General features: G+C 39.3%; 1 long non-coding RNA gene across 3 annotated transcripts in view; it reads right to left on the bottom strand.

Annotated features, from left to right (window-relative positions):
* Positions 1-16,525, bottom strand: part of LOC113745648 (uncharacterized) — an 81,224-nt gene that overhangs the window by 27,700 nt on the left and 36,999 nt on the right. Inside the window, exons 3-4 of one of the 3 annotated variants that reach the window (XR_003462295.1) lie at positions 9,829-9,940; positions 8,517-8,713 (exon numbers count right to left, since the gene is read on the bottom strand). The exons of 1 other annotated variant lie outside the window; for it this stretch is intronic. This is a non-coding gene — a long non-coding RNA (uncharacterized LOC113745648). Of the gene's footprint in view, positions 1-8,516; positions 8,714-9,828; positions 9,941-16,525 lie in introns of those variants that run through there. One more of the 3 variants, XR_003462296.1, reaches the window with a different exon arrangement.

The raw sequence follows: 16,525 nt of genomic DNA, 5'->3' as shown, positions 1-16,525 counted from the left end.
CGAACCAAACTGAACAAGCACTTTGATTCAACTGAACCAAACAGATTAGGTGTGTAAGCACTCTTAGTCACTTGTTGTCAACCTGCTTGTTATGGTGCACCAGCGGTGTCACAAGACTAATCCAGAGGTTCTTCATTTATATCCGTGCTGGGTACCAAGACAAGATACCTTAGGTCTGTTTGTTTACTCTGACCTGCGGTTGTGTGATTCATTACCTTGTTTTTTTTTTTCTTTCCTTCTTCCACTGTCTCATTCCTCGCTTGCTGTTTTCTCTGTGAAGTCATGTGTGACTGCTCTGTAGTACAAGGTTATACAAATAAAATGATTTTCAGCAATTCTGTTGGTGTTTTTTTTTACTCAAAGACTACACATCCCTAAAATTCCAGTCACTCTTCTGACTCATCCTGCAAGCCCACATCACCCATCAGCACAGCCCAGATGGCTTGAAAGGGGCCTGCCTTGCTCCAGGGACCCCCACACCAGCTGGAGTTACATGGAGTCAGCAGGGAAGCGTTACCACTCACTCCCTTTGTTGGTGATGAAGCAGGCTGGCTGCCTCCCCCCCTCCTGAGGCGTTTCCGCAGTGTTAGCTATAGCTCCTATGGAGAAGACACTGTAAGGTAAATAAACTCAGGCTGAACTGACGGATGTGTGACTTCAATCTGGTGGAAAACTATGCTGCAGTGTGTGTAAGTGTGTGTCTATGGATGTGTGTGGTCTGCAGTAGCTTTACTCAACTCTCTGGTTTAACACGTTTATGGGAGAGTTTCTGGGCTTTAAATACAATTTGGCATCGAGTTATTTGTGAGAGTTTTAAGATACAAACATGCACCACAAACTGACAGCTAGGATACTAGATTATTTATTTATTTATTTATTTATTTATTTTTTGGATGTCCTCGTTGTGGGTGGTGGTGCAAAGGTGTGAACAGAGACAACATTAAAAACTAAGAGAGAGCAATTTACAGTAGCCGTTTGAATTCACAGAATATTCATGGAGTTCCACTGGAGCACATCAACCCACCGTGTCTATCCCCTGAATCAAAGAACGGATAGTATGCCAGACTGGAGACATTTACTCATTCTCTTTCACAGCAGCGAAGCAGAAAACTTCATTCATTTATTTATTTATTGAAGAAGAATCACTCAAATCACCCATGCAGTTTTCCCTGTGAATTTCCTAATAACCTCTGGAAGGGTTCAATGGGGTGAAAAAGAAAGCTAGCACTCGATGCAATCAGCAGGTAATACAGAGATTCATTTTTCATTCAGAGACCAGATTTTTGCAAATAAATAAGTCGTGCGTTTTGTTGTCGAGCGCTGCCATTTATTTTTGTATTTAATGCTTCTTCGATTTTGTTTTCTTTCTCACACAATACTCAAAATATTGTGTCTTACCTGATAAGAACTTAACAGCAAAACATATTTAACTCAATTCAACTCATTTTATCATGCTCTTTTCAAAGCCACCAGATGTTTAGAAAAAACAGAATTTCACTTGTATGTTTTAACATGTTAGTTCTGATTTGAACTAAGATCAGTTGTTACATACTGAGGCAGTGGTAGACCCCAAAAAAAGTCCTGTGTTCTCTGAGGTGAAATTACGACTATTATCAATGAAGTCTGGTGGTTATGGAGAGTGATATAATATATAATGATATAATTCAGTACCTTACACTTTGACTGAGTTTATTTTGGAGGGTGCCTTTCCTTTGTTGCACAGCAGTGTGCTGGCTTTAGCTTCCATGTTGGTCTTCCCTTTCTCCTTCTCCAAACTGTGCACATGGCAACCTCTGTCTACTGTAGGAAATACAGTGACTATGGGTAAGTACCTCATAGAATCACACTTTAAATAGCCCTAGCCGTAAGCTGCTACTAGAGCAGCAGCATCATCAGCAGCACTGTTCTTGTACTTAACAAACCTACAGGAAATCTATTACAAGTGGGTAAAAGTTGATGCCGTTTTCATTCTGCAATCATGCTTATAATTTTCAAGAACTCATTTTGCCTGATTGGCGTTGAACACACTGAGAAGTGAGAGGAGGGTGGGTGATGGAGCAGATCCCTGGGGCAGCTGAAGCAGGAGATTGATTGGTTTCTGAACCTCTAGGACAATGTGGGAGCTAAGTAATTAAAAATTTCTCTGTTCTTTTGAGAAACAAAGTAATAGTGTTGGCTGTTGTTTTATTTCAATAACAACTTTGCTGTACAACAATACCTCTAATTTACATGAAGCAAAGCATGGGAAAAAAATCTGAGAAATGGCATTTCACGACAGTCTCTAAAAATGGCAAAAAGAAAAAAAAAAAATCTAGTTTAGTTCCTTTTATCAACTTTGCCTCTCCTGACTCCATTTTCTTCTTTGTGTGTCAGAATAATGATGAATTATCTGTGCACTGCTTCCCTTTAGCAGGTATAAACCCAGCTATCTTATGTGTTCATGCGCTATTTGAAACTTGTAGGTTATGTACGCATCCAAATAAATCATTTCTTATCAAGGTGTATATTACACAATGAGCACTTGTGAGTTTAACGGGTCCTCTCAGAACAATTTCACCTCTCTGCTCAATGCAAAAGAAACAGATTAGAAATGCAGAGTCACAGTCGCCTTGCAAAGCGGATGATGTCATATTAGAAGCAGCACAAGTTTCAATGTCAACAAAGCTCTTTTAAAAGTCACACAAAAACATCAGACTCTGGACTTTTGGTCAAAGCCCCCCTCCAAATCCTTGCTTCTTTCTTTGCTTCTTTGAATGTGGAGCTTATAAAATGCTGAGGCTTTGTTTTACGGCTGTTGTCACTGGCTTGTCTGATCTGGCAGGAGAGCTGATCAGATTTGAAAAAGAGAAGAGAGCAGTCATGAGCTATCAGCCTATAATTTCCAACAATTATCACATTGTGATTGTTTCTGTGGCTTTTGCTGCCTTTGATAAGGCTATTTAAGGTCAAGTACTGCAACCTAACCTCACTTTAAACAAAGTATTTTTGCACATCATAAACATGGACAGGACACAGTACTTTGTATCCGGATCGGCATACCAAGATTGAGTTTAGAAAGTTTGGGCAGCAAAAAAAAAGAAAGAAAGAGAAATATTCTTTTCTTCAAATTGTGGTTTGAAGTGTGATTCCAGATTTCTACAGATGCTGAGATGGACTTGGTCTACTGACAACGTTTGAAAATGCATTCGCCCACATTTATGCCAACTGCTCATAAGAAGTGATAAAACTCAGCATCCAAAGTGTTCACAATGTTACTCAGCTCACCCATGCACACTCAAAAAGCCATCAGGAATTAGGGATTCAGTACTTTGTCCAAGGACGACTCACAATACCACCTGTGGCACAGTCACCCCGGTCTTGAAGATCCGGTTTGAGACTTGCCTGCAGTCTGAACAAAGCCATTGAGTTTTGGACTAGAAAAAAAAAAAATCTGGGTAAAAACTAATACAGGAATGAGCTAATCCTTGCCAGTGTGGAAGAAAGACCAGGATTGTTAAAACTGCCAAGGGAGACGTGGTGTCAAGAATGAGTGCTCCAAGCTGAATTGCCCATTCCACCTTTAATTATCCAGCAGCAAATGTAAATTATATTCACATATGGCTAGCTTCCCTGCAGGTTCCCTTGGCTCTGTGCTACTGTTCAAACCCATTAGCCTGTAAATAAAGCCAACAATCATCAGACAGAAATACTTTACAATCACTCATTACAGATCGCTGTTCTATTACCATGTTAACTCTTCTGGTAAAGATTATAAATACAAGGCAAGTGGCTCTTCTTGAATTATTTTAGGATGGTGCGGTGACTTCATACTGATCCAATAGGTCTTCTGAACAGGACTCTGGGAACTACCTGTCAGCACTTAAAGGTAATACATCTCACCACTTCAGAGCCTTACTGCCAACAAAGTTCATAGGTGATGACTTGATGTGTCTGTCTCATTAGGTGATGTGCATGTACTTATTTTCTTTTTACTTTAAGGCCAAGCTTCTTGTCCTTGAGGGAATGTTGTTGAATTACCACCTACATCCATCATCTGGTGTTAAGTCCCTTGTGCTCCTGCTGCCCTCCTCTGCGGACTCCCTTGCATTGACCTTCCTCTTGGCACCATGGGTAAAATGCTGCTAGAGCTTAAATCAAGCCCATCCTGAACAGACTATTCCAGTACCCCCCGAGGTAGAGGCTGTTAGAGATGTAATTAATCAGCTTGCAGATCCTCCACGCAGCACCCCTGCATCAGAGTGAAGCAGACGCCAAACAGCTCTAAATAAATGTGGAAGGAAATCAAAGGAAAGACCGGGAATCAAAGTAGATATTTGTTGAAATGCAGCTCTTTCGCCAATGAAAGAAATGTTTTAACCAGGGTCCGTTCAAAAGCCCTTATTCAGCATTTTGCCCAGACGGAAGGCTTGATGTATGTTCAGTGGAAAGGGCTAAATCAAGGAACGAACACTATCAAACAAGGAAGCTGCAAGATCACAATCAAAAGCAATTCTGTCACTGTCGCGGGATGATTTATGACAGAATTAACAAGGCAGACAAAGAAAGACAAAGTACAGAGAAAGAAGTATATTGTATATTTGAGTGAAACAAAGCTCAACAGAAGGAGAATGACAGAAAAGGGAGAATTTGCTGTAAAACAATTGATTTAATACTTTTTGTATTGCAGCACTGACAGAATCCATGACTGCCTCACCTGCTTTCATTTTGTCATGTCATTGTAATTTCATTCCCTGCAGTCTCAAAAGACCCAGGGACATTTCAACTTTCTTTAATATGACAGATGTCCAATAATTTCGCATTTAATCTCCGCCCTGCGGGTGCAAAGTATGCGAGGCAGCAAACCGATGCCGCTGTAATCAGTGAGATGGTGGATTGCTGGTGATTCTGAAATTGGATACTTACTCATCCAAATTCACTGTCCTCATTAGAATGTCAGAACAGAGTTGAGCTAGAGCTCCATTTTTTCCCCCCTTTTTGAGTCATGTCTTTTCTGAAAGGTGAATAAGGCACAGGAAACTTTAAACCCATGACAGCAAAATTTGACAGGGAGAGAAATGTTCTTGCAATGTGCTCTTCGGTTGTTAATTATAAGGACTGTTGCAATGCTGACACAGTCTAAAAATATATAGCCTTTGGTTGTTTCAATTACACTTTTATTTCTCTCTTTTCACATATTCAGTGTGTGTCGGTGTGAATTTGTGTGTGTGAGAAGGAGACGGTGAGCCATGATGAGGAGGCTGGTGGAAAAGGTGATTGAGTGAATCGGAAATGATATTGGCCTGGTGGAATCTCCCCCCATAGTCTCTTGTTCAATATCATTCACATCCACTTTGTGCCACTCTCCCTTAGCTATAAATTAGTATTCTCACTGGATCGGCAATACAGGGGTGACATTATAATCGTGTTGCTTCAATTAAAACCATGTTGCTTTGGGAGCCACCTTTGAACATTATTATCTCATTCCAGTAATTTCTGCACCTTGAGAATCCCACGAGGAGCTTCTGCATTACATCTTACTAAATTACTTGCGACACGAAACAATGAACAATAGATTAACCTTATATAGCTCGCCATGTCAACGTTTTGCAACATATAAGCAAAAATTATGGTTCCCAAGAGTTTTGCAAACATTTCCATGAAAAGATTTCAATTTATCTATTTGACTAAAGCTGAGCATCTCTTCTATTGCTACAAATCACTGACTGTCCCCTTAGTTGGCTGAGGTGTGAAAAATATAATGATTCAGAAATGTTCCTGCAGTAGTGTTTATTGCCCCGGTGTAAAGGAGCAAACAGAGGACTAGGTTCTCTCTCTCATAACCGGCTCCAGGTTGGAAGAGGGTCACAATTTCCTGAGGCCCAGGTCTCACTGAGCTGCTGTCAGCTCCTTGTTATCGCTATGTTGCCCTGAGTTACAATATGATGTGTCAAGCTCTATTCAGTAAAAATGAGCATTGGGTAAAGGTAAAATATACCATACGATACATCATGTGTTCAAATCTAATCTTGTAAATCTAGACTTCTTGCAAGAAATTTGTATAACAGTCTTCTAAAGAAGACATTTGTTGATGTTTTCACATTAATATAGTGGTGAGGAATACTATACATACTGTGTTTAAAATCTGAAAATAGTCTGCTGGGTCTGAAGATGGAAAAAATCTCAGGGAGGGATTAAAAATCAAAGAACACAGCATTATATTAATAATGATAATAATAATCTCTGCCAATGATATGAAACGGTTTACAGTATACTTCCTGTCTCTTTCAACCGTGATCGCAAAATGTTGTTCGCAAGTGTTGTGAACACTGTGTTGAGGAATGAAACCAGACTGTATGGTGCTACAGACTGTTCAGAAAGATATTTAAGTTTCAGTTAAGTTGCTTTTATTCATCTCTGGTGAAACAAAACTGACGATTCAGCACCGGCAGAGAGAAGAGGTATCTGTTTTGACAGATATTGTGAGAGTGTGTTTTTTGCTGAGACAGAGACAGGTCTCGAGAAAGTTAATTTTCTCCTGATTTGTCTGTCTGAAAAATGTCATTTAGTGTCAGAATGTTCAGAAGATATGTGGCTTGTGAAAAACGAGTCATATTTATCTCAGTCGCTATAGGGTGAACGAATCGCTCACAATCTGTGCTCGCCTTCACTTCTCCCATTAGAGTCAATAGCCTAAAGACCTGCTGCTGGTCTCCTAAAGGGGAGCAAAGAGACTAAACCTTCATGATACATATACAGGAAATCACTCTAGTGAGTAGCTTCTTTTATTGTAACCATATAAGCACTACGATGTTTGCATCATGAGAACACTTTACTGGTATAACCAACTGCACACATGGAAAATGATGAACTGCTAATACTAGACATTATACTAAAAATAGCTTTTGAGGTATACATGATGCCGTGAGAAGACGGATTGGAAAATACTATTATTCATTACAAAACAATAATAGGACTTAGAATTATAAGCATTTTTAAAAAAGATACAAACATGAAAATGTGAGACCTGCATTTGTATGATAGATCTGGTATGGTCTGATAGTTTCAGTCAGTGATCAGCTTGTTTCATGTGTAAAACTGTCGATACCTGCATCCACTCACCAGGGAGTAAAGCACAAAAGAAGTTGATAATCAGTAATTATCATCAATAGATTATTTTCTTCTTTGCTAGACCGTTCAATTTCATTTTTTCCCCATTTTCCAGCTCTTACACATTGATTGTTCCTCCAGGAAAACTTGAAGCCTCGGGTTAATTTGACACTTGCCTCAGAATGCTAGACAGCACTGATCAATGACCAATCTTGTTGTTTTTTGATTGATGTTAACCGTCGTCATCCTGTGCAATATATGATAACTCTGTACTAGACACATTGTGCAGTACAAATGGGACAACAGAGTAGGCAGAAGCCCAAGACACAGGCATGATTTATTGGGTACAAGTAGAATACACTGTAAACCAGAGGAGAGGGAACTTTTTAATGGATTCTCTGTGAAAGACAAACAACTGGAAGTGTTCCTGTTCATCTTATTGAATGGATCTGGGGCCTCTGGCACCCGCCAGGTGAGCTGTCAGAACTTTAACAAGCTTAGTGGTTTACAATGCTTTACTTGGATTTTCTACTTTCATTTTCTATATTTTCTGCCCCTCTTTTTTGGGCAATAAAATGACTAATATCCTACTGTCAGATTTATTCTGTGCCGTAGTTGGTTTCCTGGCCACATAAAGCCTCTGTCAGTCTCAATCTGCTGGCACAAACTGAGCAACAGCAGTCAGTATAACGCCGCCTCAGCACAGCCGAGAGAAAAAAAAATAAATCAATATCACTTTATTTGTGGTAGATGTGAAATATGAGATTAATGAAAAATGTCCCATTTCTGAGAAGGTTACATTTTCTACTAATGTGTACTTGACCACTGACTGATTATATTTTCATTCATCCCAATTCAGTTGGGTGATGAGAAAAAACAGAACTGCTGCTCTGTTTTTGCTTTGCTGACCTGCTGCATAATATGCACTTTTTTGTACTAAATGTATCAGTTGATTTGTTATATTAACATATTCAATAAATCCTGACAAATGCATCCATAAAATCCCATTTTGAGGTTTTTCCCCGTGCTGTTTTGCTGTTCTAAACACTTACTGGGGAACTCCTTGCCTCTGTGTCACACAGAGAAATGATGAGAAAAATTCACACAACTATCACCACAAGACTTTTCATCACTTATCCCCAGCTAATAAAAAGATCAACAACGGTGTGAAGAAAACAGATTTTTTTTTCTTCTGTTCAAAATGACGCAAGTGGCACAAGCCACACAAGGATTTGTGTCAGGTATAAAAGAAAGCTTTGCTGCAACAGCACAGCAATTAATAAATCATGTGGATGCTCTAGCTGATGTATTAAAAGAGGTAAGATAATTAGAGATTGGCAGAAGAAGTTTTGTTATCAGTCCCATAAACAAATAGTGGATACATAAATAGACTTAAAAGTCCTAACACTCACTCTCAGCAGCATGTCAAGGAGTTTTTAATGACAGGTTTATGATGGCATGAAGCCAGTAAGCTGTTGTTTGTGGCCTGCTGAACTGAGCCAGCGTTTGACACAAAAAGGTCTTGGTCCCAGCATTTATCACCTGATGAGCTGGATATTTTCTCCTCTCGGTTTTCTCTCTGCTGCTCCAGCCTCCACTCTGCTGTGTGCTCTTTGCACAGATCACGCTGGATGCAACAAAAACATAATCAGGGTTCTGTCAATTTTGAGTTGTGTGATGTGGACAAGGCAGATCATTTGGAGATGCAAAATAATAATAATAGAAAAAGGCTGTTATGACACACCACCAACGGGTTTCAGTGACAGCTGGAAATAATTAAACAAACATGCACCGTTTGCAGCGTTTTGTTTTTGTCAACAAAGCTGGTTTATATTTCAAAGCACTGACAATTAGAGCAAACACATTGTTGATGTTGAAACAATATGCAGGCAATAGGCTGAAAAAGTGGCCAGCAAGCAATTCTTTATCACATTCCAGTGATGTGTTGGAGTATATTTAGATAGTCCCCTCATAGTCTATACTGTAAAATAAACCAGGTCAAGATCAGGTTTTAGGATTTTGTATTTTAAATCCCTCAAAGCATCAATCTTGCTTTTTTATCGGACTCTTTAACTGATCCATCCGGTACAGCCTTTAGTGTTGTGTATTTCATTACAGGACACCAGTTGGCAATTCACCACTCAAGGTCTAAGTCTGTTGCTGTTAACGCTTCTAAACAGCACAATATCCTTCCATTTTCCCTTTTATTGGATGTGCCCTGTGTATCCGGTCTTTCAAGACCTTGCTCAAAACACACTTGTCTTTACTCTGTGATCTTTCCCCCGCTTGCAGTTCTATATGAGGCTCTCTCAGAGGAAAGTAAAGAACAATGCACAGGATAACGCACTGTGAATCTTGAATCTAGGTGCCATAATGTACATTATGAATTTACAAGGATGTTGGGGATTAATCATATCCTCCATCTGTGACTCCATGTGTTGTTAATGTTACAGACTGAATCACAAATGCTGCGTAGAAGCTACAAGTCAGTAAGGAAATGACTCATGCTCCTGGATGTGATGCTCGGGCTCATCTCTCATTCTCTCTCTCTTCGCCTTCTGCGTGTAGTTGCGATGCTGTTTGCAAGGAGCCTTCAGAGGCAAGAAGTAAACTTCAGAGAACAGCGTTCTGCATTCACTGTAACATCATTACTGTTTCCCTTTCCTTGGTGCTCTTCACACTGCTGAATGTCTGGCTTAATTTAAAACAGGCTTCATATGAAGGCCCCTTACAGTCACTTACTGCTGGTTGTTTACAACACTATCTGACAGTTATTCTTCTCTCCACCCAAGTGAAAGCAGGAAGCTCATCCCAGACACTGCTTCTGGACATGATGTGTGTTATTGGTCAAAGCCTGTGAGGGTGACAAAGAAATAAAGTGTGTCTAATTTTGTTTCCTTAGTATACGAAGGATGCCTTTACAAAGACTTATGTCCCTGTTGTGTTTAGATTACTGCAAATAGTAGAGAGAAAGTCTTTTGTGAGAGGGGTTTACAGATTTCACACTGTACATTTAGTTCTTCTCATTGGCAAACCACAAAGGTGTACACTTAAAACAAAATAATAATACATTTGCCTAGCTCTTACTGCTCTTAAATCCAAGCAAAGACTGCTATGGTTTGACTTGTGTCTCTAGTGGAGAGTGTGGAATATGTTCCATGCATTACAGTGAACAGTAATCAATTGATGATACTTTATTTCCTCATTTTAATATCTAATATGTTAAGAATAGTTAAATAATGCTGCATAATAAACAGAAAGTTTTAAATTGACCCCTTGATCGGTGATCAAGAATCCCTCAAAATCCTGATCATAGTGCCCTTAAAAAATATCAAATATTCAGTCGACCCATAGTGTGTATATATGATCCTTTCTAGTCCAGTTCATTGAAGTTTTAGTGGGCTTTGCCATTACTTTCTTTTGTCGGGGAAAAGCTGCACTGAAATTGTGCTGCTGATTGACTGTATAGACCCTGCTCTAAAAAGAGTGCTCGGAAAATCCACATATGAAGAGGGACTGTAGAGAAGCCCAACACTATGGCCATTCAATTATTGGAAAGTTTAGTTCAGTTTCACCAGTGCTCTCTGAAAAAACTTTTCTGTGAGCAAAATACTAAAGATACCACTCCTTTCACAAACAGAGAGACTTCTTAACAACATAAACTGCCAAAGGGAAGGTCCAAAGAAAAACATAAGTACATCACTGCCAGGCTCATTGAAATTGGTGTAATTGCTTCTTTCCTATCACCTCAGTATAGTGTGTTTTCTTTGAAAGGGGTAATGGAAAAACTTGTGGCTCTTTTCTTGTAGAAGGAGATACTAGTACTTTGTTGCTTAAAGATATTACAGGCATATTAGGTGAGAGAGTAATTGCTCTATTAAAATAGCCCCTGGGTAGGCAAAGTAAGGCAAAATAAATTGCAACAGAGTTCATCAAATTTACACTGTATAGTATGCTTATGGGGACACTGCTGCATCGTATAGTAGTAAATACAGAGGTGGGTAAACTAGTTTCCTCTCATTGACTGATAGAGTTGATCTGAAAATTGATGAGTAAACTGCCAGCCTTGTTTCAATGAGGTAAAGAAACCTAGGTTAACCCCTGACTGTGCCCTGTGTATCAGTGTTTGCCTTGATGCATGTGCTTTATCCTTTTGTCTGTGTGTTATGTCCTCTGACATCTGAGAAGTATAGTTAGAATTATATTCGAGCACAATCCCATTCAGTCAAGCTCAGATCCAGTGACCTGTTTTATTCATCACATCCTTAATTTTCATTGTGTTTACAGTGTATTCACAAGGTACAATATATGGCTGATGGATGATAGTCTGTGGAAGTTTAATCTCTGCAGCCAGGGTTCAAATATAAACTTGTGTTAAATATGAAATGCCATTATCACACAAAATGTCAAACTACAGTCAGTACAACAAAGCAGACTGAAAGGTAGAGTATCATTCTGCATCTCAGCAGACAATGACACGGTGGTCTGTTGAGTGCTGGCTTTACACTACTTTGGTACTCAGTTGCCGAGATGCAGTGCATCAAGCAAGCAGAGTCTCAAAAGGCTATTTTCTACTCTCTGTACTTTTAGATATAGTGTACTTGTAAACTTACTCGAGTATTTCCATGACATTTCAACTTTTATTTATTTATTTTTTTAAATGAGCCAGCTTTTTGTCTCTAGAAATCCATTAAGGTTGTTCGTTTAAGACTTTTGAATACATTTGCATATTCATCAGTACGAAAACATATTCAGTGAAAGTCCCCCTCTAAAAATCAGCATCTGTATCACTCTAAAAATCCCATATTGGTCAAGCTCTACTGATGTTTATACATGGAGCACATACTGCAGTACAGTGTGGCAGATGGTATAAACATTAGCGCTGTGACAGTATGGATTTTTCTTACTTGTCATGAAAAAACAACCTATCCCTGTGGTTTTGCGGTTTACCATTTATGTTCCACCTCCACCACCCTTGTAGTGGTCCATGAGTCAGTCGTGCTCATTACACACCAGAAAAGAAAACAGCTGTCTGATGGATGAGCAAAAGATGGGTGACACGGCTGCTCAGTGGTTTGTTCTGTTGCCTCACAGTAACAAGGTCATTGGTATGAATTCGCCTTTCTGCAAGGAGTTTGCATGTTCTCCAGGAGCTCTAGCTTCCTCCCACAGTTTAACATGATGTTTGTCTATATGTACAGAATGCTTATCTGTCCATGATACACCCTACTGTAGCTATCATCCAGTGTTTGCTTGCATGGGGTCTGAACCCCCATGATCATCAACAGATAAGTGTATTGAAAAGATTGATGATGGATGGAATCGTGTCATGAAGTGTTGAGCAAGTGGAAATGTTATCCCATTAGTGGAAAGTCCTGGGTCAAAAGTCACTGGAATTCATCCTTCGGAGTTGTTTCATGGCAATTACTGACTAACAGACCGACAGATGGATGAACCGACACCGCCATCTCTGTGGCTAGTTTGCTAACATACAGTAGCTAAAAATAGAGCAATAGGTGTATGTTGATTGTTAGGCGACACTGTTAACAAGATAACCTGCCTTTACAATGCTGAGCCATCTGAACACCATTGGTGCCTCGTTCCCTCCAAACGTGGAGCCAATTTGGGATCACATTCAGGTCACACCATATGAAAGTCTGAGATAAATTTAAATTGGACTAGCTCAGTGAGCTGGGACTAGGGTAGCATTGTATGTTAATTATATGGCATCCTCAGTGCCTGCACAGTACATACAGACCTAAAAGAGGTTACTCCAACACACCAAGAATGCTGCCATCTGCCACATTGATTTGATAAATCAAAATTTATCTTGGCTTTGTCAGTGGAAAATACAAAGCAACATTCATTATGACAAATGGAAACTAATGATGGATACATGACCTTTTACTTCTTTTTTTTTTTTTTTACTCGATACACAACATGAATCATTTAACTTAATGAGCTCATTTGGGTTGATTTTGAAATGTGAAAGCTATTTTTCCAATGGGTTTTGAAAAACAACACAAGAAAGGAAATTGTATGACTTATCATGACACTGAGTGCTCTGCAAAGCATGAACTGAACTATAATCAGAAGCACTGATTGGTTTGGAGATATACAAGTCAAAGAAATACAACTTAAGGTCTGGAAATGGAGAAGGAGAAGAAAATGAGGGAGGATTTGTGCATTTGTGTTTTTAGGAATATATCATTTGATAAAAAATACAACTTATCAAAGCTCAATTTTGTGTTAAATTCATGATCCTCAGCCTTCTATCCTTTCATCTTCGTAACCAAACTACACCCTTGGTATGCTGACAGATTGCACCTTTTCCCGTTGTGAATGTAAAAAGCCTAGAGGCCAAAGAAGTCTTAACCAGTGTTTAACATTCTATTGCCAGGAGTTAACTGTGTAAATAATGCATAGATGCAGTAGCAGCAAAACTTGTGTTTACAAGAGCAATTATCAGCTCAGAACCTCTGCTTGTCCCTGGAGCTTGAAACACTTTTCCGACAAACTTTAAAAAAAAGTGAGAAAAAAAAAAAAACAGCAAAAGTTGGAAGAATTCTGTTGGATACTAGTTAGACTTTACATTTTGTCCAAAAATCTTTGACATGGCGATGCAGAATAATGCTTTACTTCTCGGTGGAAGTTGTGAATTGTAAGAGAAAGTGTAAATTCAATGTTTAACTATAAGTTAAATCCCAACAGGCCATGGTACAGTGCAGTGGTAGAAAATCTTCTCTGAATATGAATCACATACACAATGAAAATATGTATATTAGCCACATCTAGCACCTCACTGAGCTCTGTTATCCCTGCAGATTATTGCTCTTATCATAATCCTCTTTTCCTTATGCCATACACATTTAATGTTATTTACCTTTAAAAGTTCATAAACTACTAAATCCTTACTGATTTTTGCCTTATTGTCCGATAAAGTAAACAAACAGGAAGCTGTGTAAGTAACTCCAGGGCAGTTAAAGTTTGGCTCTTCTCTCTCTCTCTTATAGTTGTCCCATATAACAGTGCGCTGACATTAAAATAGCCAATATTTCATGTCAAATTAGATGATAGGCTAGATTTGTTTGAGCTTTCTGTTCCTACAGTAGCAACATAAAAGGTTCCCAAATTAGTTTACATGCTTTATGAACACATTCATAGGATGAAACCACAGAACAATATCCATCAATGATTGCTAATGACACCCTTCTGTTTATACACAACCTGTAGCAAGGGACACAAGAGCCATTGTTTCATGTTTCCCATCGAGTGATCTGCACCACACTGATTAGATGGCAGCACATTGTGTGTGTCCCTTACGCTGGCGTCAGTGGCAGGCAATAACAGAGATTGATAGCCGAGTTAGGACGGCCATTTGGGGCCTTGATCTACGGCAACGGATCTCAAGGGATGAAGCCATCCCAGCTACACTCAGCTGCCCAGGGCCGGTGGTCACAGTAATCGAGAGGAGATGTATTTATAAAGTGCCCTGCTCAGCAACCCCACTCATTCCAGTAAATCTGAGGGGGAGCTGAAAGGGAAAATGTCACAACCCAAGGACACTACAAGGAGCTCACCCTGCCATTGCCAGCAGGTAATTGGGGTGTCAGTGTGTCCCAGAATGCATTTCCTGCTATCACACCTTTTGGCTGTTAGGTAGTGTAGCACCCCCCTGCCAGTAGTGAAAATGAGACATGGAGAGAAGACTGGAGACGGACAAAAGACGACAGAAAAACAGAAAGGAAGTGATACATAATGAGGTGCACAGTGTTTGCTTTGATGTCATTATGAGATTTAAAAAAAATAAATGTATTACATATCTTAATCTTGATGGAAAACAACATCAGAAGTGTGTAATTATAAATGATTTAGAAAAAAACAGTGTCCACCTTAGAGGTTTGGCTTTGATGCCAAATATTTTGGAATGTTTTAGCATACTAAATGTTAGTCATTTGTCACAACAGTCCTGCAGTCCTTGCTCTTTTTACTTGCTTAGCCCATTGTTTGGCTTTAGCAGCAAACACAAATCTCACATAGAGGTATTGATTAGGGGCTTATGACAAAATCTATATGAAATACATTGAGGTATTAAAAGGAGAGCAAGGGGGAAAAAATTCAATGACCTGGTGTAGAATGAGAAAGTAAAAGAATGTTTTGGATACTGCTGTGTTCTGGTTGCCTAACGTGAAAAAAGACACTGTGGCACATCTCATGTTATGCCTGGAAATATAGATATTTTTTAGTTAATATTCATAGATGGGGATGAGCATTGACTGTAAATTGTGAACTTGTTCCAACCAATTAAAAAGGCCAAGATAAGACAGAATTTGCAGTAATCGTTCAAAAGATGCTACAATGAACTGACATGACACCAGTACCAGAACAAATCCATGGGGAAACACTAATGTGTTGTAGATGTTACACAGATGTCCTTTCAATTAGCTAATTAGAAGGAAAGGGAAATGATAATGATGTATAGCTGCGTTTGCTTAAAACATCCATGTCTCTTCATCCCTGGTCCAAATGCAAGGCTGCCACTTTCAACTAGCAAGGCTGATGGAGATCAAACGGTAACTGATGTGTAAATGAGGACAAGAATCTACCATGTAAATGTAAGAGAGAGAAAGTTGACGGTGCTGATATTGCACAACGTGAAAGCTGTGTTGTCATCCCACCGACTGCAATGTGGGGATTTCAAACAGCAGCTTCTCTTCCTCATGGAATGGGACAGTTTAAAGTCAAATCTCCCTTTCATCCCCCTCACCTAGCATCACTTTCCACTTCTCTACAGATTTTATTTCTTCAAGCATTGCTGTTTTGAAACACCCTCACAAATATACTGGGTTGATTTACAGTAAAGTTACACAAGGTATATCATAAAGAATATACGATAAGCAGTGAACTTCACACAGAGGAAAAACACTGACAGAAAAGCAGGCTTCAAAAGGTGCATAAATAATAAATAATAGAAGCTACACAAAATACAACAGCAGCATACTATATAAGCTATTGTGACTATGGAGGCATTGCTAAGGTACAGTCAAAAAAGGGTTTAGTATTCCATGTTGTGTAGACATGATGTGCTTGTGGAACAGGCACGACAGAACAACATATGGAGAGGGAAAAAAACATTGGGAATTAGCCAATCTAGTCCCACTCACAAGTCGTGAAATACTGCTGCATGGTCTGTGGCCCTCTGCTTCAAAACATACTGCTGTAGGTAACCCTCAAGCATCATTTAACACTGTTTCAGTCCAATGACACAGTAGGACGAGCAGGAACGCCTATGGAGGAGGTGGAGTGAATGGGTGAAGACTAACTTACTTAAGTTACTGGTAACTAACAAACCAGTGATGTTTTTGTAAACCTAATTGTTTCTGTGCATAAAACTAACCAAACGACAACCGTTTCACAATGCTAACCATGTATATTTGTT

Source organism: Larimichthys crocea, chromosome III (assembly GCF_000972845.2).
Source record: "Larimichthys crocea isolate SSNF chromosome III, L_crocea_2.0, whole genome shotgun sequence".
Lineage (NCBI taxonomy): Eukaryota > Metazoa > Chordata > Actinopteri > Sciaenidae > Larimichthys > Larimichthys crocea.
This window is presented reverse-complemented; position numbering and strand designations above follow the sequence as displayed.